Here is a 6000-nt window from a genome sequence, read left to right as displayed (position 1 = left end):
TGGTGGAATGAAGAAAGTGGGAGGAAACGGGAGAACCCCGAGAATATCCACGCACACGGCGTTTATCGACCACAAAGTTCACTTGGCGGGAGCAGGGTTTGAACCCGAGACCCCATGCACCAGGGGTGAACGCTCTACCACTGACCCACCGCGGCTCCAGCTATATTTTAGAAATACAATAGGCACTGATTTTTCGAAGACTGCTCTAATACATAGGAACAATCAAATTTGTAAATAGAGAGTTTTCTTTTTAAATAAAACAAACTGATTTGCTTAAACTGCGCTATATCGATTGGTTTCAGCATCTGATTTTTTAAAAATAAATAATTAGCAGCACGAAAAATTCCTATATTATCTTCGAAAATAGACCTACATGTTAATTGCTTTACTGGCTTTATACATTTTTTTTTTGAAAAAGTGATTGTAGGGGAAGATGGGGCTAGTTGCAACAATTTTCAGGTCTGTTTTGTTACTCGAAAATTATTATAGATATAAAAACTATATTGAGTGTACTAAAAGGTACATGCCTTAACTACATACTATAAAAAGAGAAGTGCAAAACATCGAACGGCAGTTTTGATAGCATCCACTTTTTGAACTAAGTCCGACTGTTGACACTTGCCCCACCCATGGGGTAAATTGCAACATCATCTGGGGTAAGTTGCAACAATCGGACTTGATTCAGAAATTTAATGCTATCAAATCTACAGCTTGAACATCGCTTCACTCATTTTCACTGTGGCAGTCAATGTCTATAAACTATACAGATGTAGTACGGATTTCTCTCGGAACACGACCAATGAGACCACTTCTCATAACATAAACACTGTACCTAGTCTTCTTCTGTATCCTGTTCTTCGTACGGTTCTTCAGAAACCAAACAGACGACTTGAGAATAAATTCTTCTCAGCTGATGATTTTACGTTTTCGGTTGCTTTTAGATGCTTCTTTTTCATTTCGAAAGTACTTTTTTCTAGAGTGTCTGTGAGAATAGCACATCTCTTCCTTTTCCGAGCTGTCAGTTTTCTAGTTCCAGATTTTGGATAGAACCATACATGTTCAGGAGATCATCTGAAGGATTCTACACTATCTTCTTAGATGCATTTGCAGGTGATCCATGAAGCTCACTTTGACCTGCAGTCTGAAGTTCTAACTGAGAAGATGAAAGGAAACAACTACTACTGGGCACTGCAAGCAATAAGCCATCACTGTTGTCCTATAATAATAATAATAATAATAATAATAATAATAATAATAATAATAATAATAATAATAATAATAATAATATTCGACAGGCCATCTGTCTATAATGACAATTTAAAACTTTATTTTTAAAGAAAGAAATGATTAAAAAGCATTCTATTAAGTATCTAAATCTCATATGTATTAATGTATGCAGGTTAATATCTGAGTAATAAAGCTATCATTATTAATTTCCTGTGTATAGTATCCTAATTTGTAGTTTGTCCAGTTTTTATATACGTGACGAATCACATTAGAAAGAAACTGATCAATTATATAATGACCTCTATAACTATATCTTAAAGTTAGAAATAATATACTTACAAGCAGAGCACATAAACAGGCAGAATCTTTATTAAGCCTATTACTAATATTACATATTAATATTAGCAATAATAATAATGATAACTAAATTCATGGCGCAACAGCCTTTAGAAGGCATGGACTTATGGCACTCATTTCTGTGGGGTAATGTGTTTATAGGTCTGCACGGGCTCGGGCTACTATGATAACCGTAATGGGGTTAGCCATACTGAGAGCTTTATACAGTTCTACCTGAGTTAGAGCGGCAACGCCGGAATCTGGTTACAATGAAGGATTTATGGTAGGGACAAGTAAACCCTTAGATCTTTACTTACTATATATATATATATATATATATATATATATATATATATATATATATATATATATATATATATATATATATATAGATAGATAGATAGATAGATAGATAGATATAGATAGATAGATAGATATCGAGTGTTGCAAAATAAGTGTTACAACTCTTGAGAGGTGACTCCTGCCACTGAGACAAGAAAAAAAGTTCTCTTGAACTTTCGGCTATCGGACATAGTTTCAGATCTACAAAGCGTGGAAAAATGAGTTTCGGACGCCAATAGTTCGGAAACTAACCAACATAAAGAGGGCGGGTAAAAAATTCACTGAAGAAGTCATACCTGCTCCATTGAATTTTGCATGTTTCACAATCCTACCATGCACGCGCAAGGGTTCCCCAAAGGAACGTAGGGAGTCCCGGATAATCTTCCAAGTGAAACTTGGTCTAAATGGATATGAATTGATAGGCTTGTACCAGGTAACAATAATTCGTTTGTATTAAGTCGATATCTGGAACAAATATAAAATGGCGGACACCATGCCCGTTGTGTGTGGTTGCATAATCGCCAGGTATGGATGCCGGACAACAGTGATGTTCTGAGTATTAAGTATAGCGAATTTGTACTCAAATGCTCTAGAAAGACATCTGCAGTGTCGGTAGAGCATAACAGTGAAGCAGGGTGATTCAAATGTGTGGAAACACTTTACGAAAAATCCCCAGAATGCACTCATACTCAGTAAACGTGAGTTCAAATCGTCGGAAATGTAAGGATTAGCGTCAAGAACATGAAAGCCATTGCCAATTCATCAATAATATTCCCTCAAACTGATGCAATGTGATGTGCACGGTTGCATACCAATAAGGATGCGATAACTGAAGCAAAGTTACTTTACATATATATGATTGTTATTAGTAAGAAGATAAATAAGAAAATAATCAGGCAGTATATTATAAGGAAAGAACATTAATGATCATAACGAAGGATTAGGTATAGAATGCACGATACGTATGATATAGTAATGGGCGTGAATGATGTGGCGAGATGCATACACAGGACAACACGTGGGTGATATTAGTTAGACAAATGAGCTTATCTTTAGCCTAGAGGCTGCTCTATTCAATGATGAAAATGAATGAGTCCCATGTTAGTAAATAATGATAATCACTGTGCTGGAAATGATGGGTGAATGAGAGGAAGATGTTCATGAATGACGTAATCGGCGATGATAAGTAAAGAGGGATCTAACGGTGGTAGATTATAGGAGCGAAAGTGGAGAATGATAGTAACGGTGAGGTGTTGGGTGAAGATCTAAATAACGCATTGTATCCTGAAGTAAAGGATGTCGGTTTTCGAAACGTCTGGTGATATATGTTAGCCGAAGTTTTCCAAGAAAGTATTGTAAGGTCGGAAAGGTAATTTGGCGGAGTGTGCAATTAAAACAGTTATCGTGGAATATGAAAAGAACACGAGAAGCTGACTTCCAATACGAGGCCGAAACGTGTAAGTAGCCAGTAATGAAATTTAATGCATAAATGATATATTTACTCTTAAAACAATTCTAAGCGATATAGCCCAAGGCTTATCCTATGTCTGGCGTGTTATTTCAAATCATTTTGCTAATATGATAATCTTTGTAAGTCAAACAAAATATCTATTATTATTTTAAACTCTTTTAAACTAACCTTTGTGACACACAGAGTTTGACCCTGGTTTAGCAGATACACAGTAGTGACCAACAGATTCCCTTTTGTTGTATGTATACCTTATGTAAATAAACTATCATCATCATTATATATTTTCTCTCTTATTCCATTTTGCAATTGTTAAATAAGATTAACAAAAGGTTGTAAGAACTAATAGCATTATATTAACAAAGGTTCACCAAGTAGTTTATAAAATAATATCGTCCTTATTTGTAATGGAATTGCAGGGGCTTATCGCCCAGCCTTGTTAGGAAGAAGAAGCATATACAGTTTATTGCATTGCAGATAGCACACCCTACAGGGAAATAAAATCATAGGTCACACTCTATCACTGTACTACCAAACCAAACTAGTAATATTCCAAGACAAGAACCATTGTCTTGTTCTAAAAATAACACTAGACTAGTAAGTGATAACACAATACGTGTACAGAAACCAATACATAGTCATTCAGGGTATAGCCAGCAAGTTTTTCTAGAGGGCCTTCATTTTTACAAACTAAAAACAAATCAAAAGTTTCTTTCAAGATTATGAAAGAATTAATAACACATAGATACATATGTATTTCAGAAGTACATATTATTATTATTATTATTATTATTATTATTATTATTATTATTATTATTATTATTATTATTGTTGTTGTTGTTGTTGTTGTTGTTATTAATATTTAGTAGTAGTAGTAGTAGTAGTAGAAGTAGTATATTTCATATATGCTACATTTCTGAGACTTGAGTCTTGATAGTACGTGAAGTTTAAATCAAAGGTTATGTTACGGACGGCAAATGATAGCTTAACACCAAAAACATATTCTGGCCGGGACCGGAGGTTAGTCTGTTTTATGTTTATTAAACGTGTTTAATAATTACAGCAAATGAAATATGTTTATAATAGAATGTGAAAGAATACAGTTTTAAAAGAATTAAACTACGTCAACATGTTAAAATAATTAAAAGAACCTAATTAATCAGCCACTTTGTACTCTCGTTTGCTTAACTGGATGAACCGAGGCCTAAAGGAAAAAGAGTTTTCTGCCCAAATCTCATAAGCAGTGGGATATTTTAATATTATAGAAACTGACCCTCCTTTCGCTTAGAAGTGTAATTTTCAAGACGCTGAAACATATAGTATTTTATTACTTTTAGTTAAAAGTTCAAATGCCGAGTTTCACGCATCTAGCTTAAACAAATCCTTCCTTAATTTATTTACATATTTTCTGAGTAAGTAATGGGGAAATCGAACATAAAAAAATGTGCTCCCTTTGCTCTTTCCCTTTTATGTGTTCAATTTTTAATTTTCAATTTTCAGTTTTTTTTTTTAATAGGAAAGCTTATATGCCAAGTTTTATTTTACTAGCTTTAGAAACTTGCGAGATACACTACCCTTTAAAAAAATCTTACCCCACCCTTTTTACGATACTTATTTCCAAAAATTCTTTCTTATGTACTGCTTTTATAAGAAAATTATATTTTATAACTAAAATTTATCGACTCTACTTGTAGTAGTTTGCCCAAAAATCACTCATCTTTACTCTTTTATATAAGAGTACAGAAGATAAATACAGTCAAACAAATGGACTTCCATGAACAGTTTCCGATTTCTTATAACTAACTTATTCGTACATTTCCCACAAGCTGTGGTTTTAAATTTACGCTCTGTCAAGGTCCAGGTTTCAAAAAGGAAGTAACTGGAAATACAATAATATTATGTATTTATGTACATGTGTAATATGTATAAATTTATTGTCTTATTGAAGCTTTCGTAATCTGAAAATAAACTTTTGATTTGCTTTTAATATATAAAAATCAAGCTCCCCTAGAAAAAATTGCAGGCTACACGCCTAAATGACTATGTAGTAATTTCTGCAAAAATGGCACAGGACCTAAAATTTAGGTCTAGTGCCTATATTTTTAGGACTTGTGCCGTTTAGAACTTATGAATGTCACCCAATGTATTGCATAATAAATGTTCTTTGTTCAATTTTAAATCTACTGCGTTCTTTATGTATACCGTTGGTATTTAATGTTCACTCGTGAAATGTCTAGTGAGCTTTTGTCTTAATTAAGTAAACTTTGGTGGATTTTTGTCTTACTCTTAATAAAATTCGCTCCACACAGTATATATTGAAATTCTGAATGTTTTCTTGCTTTCAGAAGTCTGGTAAAATATGCTTTTTAAACATTTTTTCAATTTTTTATTTATTTATTTTTGTTTTAGGAATTTGTCTTGGGATTCTCGTATCTCCATTCGAAAGAAACGAATTTCTTAACTAATTATGTAATTAATTCTTAGAATGAAATAAGTTGTATTATGTAATTCACGTATAAGTGCAGAACAGATAGTGATAATAATAATCTTAGTAGTACAAATATAGCTGTTATTGTTGGAATTAGCTACGTTCGTGACATTATTGCCAACTAGTTGCTGCATCGTCG

This window comes from Thermobia domestica, chromosome 5, assembly GCF_964235325.1.
Source record: "Thermobia domestica chromosome 5, izTheDome1.hap1.1, whole genome shotgun sequence".
NCBI lineage: Eukaryota > Metazoa > Arthropoda > Insecta > Zygentoma > Lepismatidae > Thermobia > Thermobia domestica.
This window is presented reverse-complemented; position numbering follows the sequence as displayed.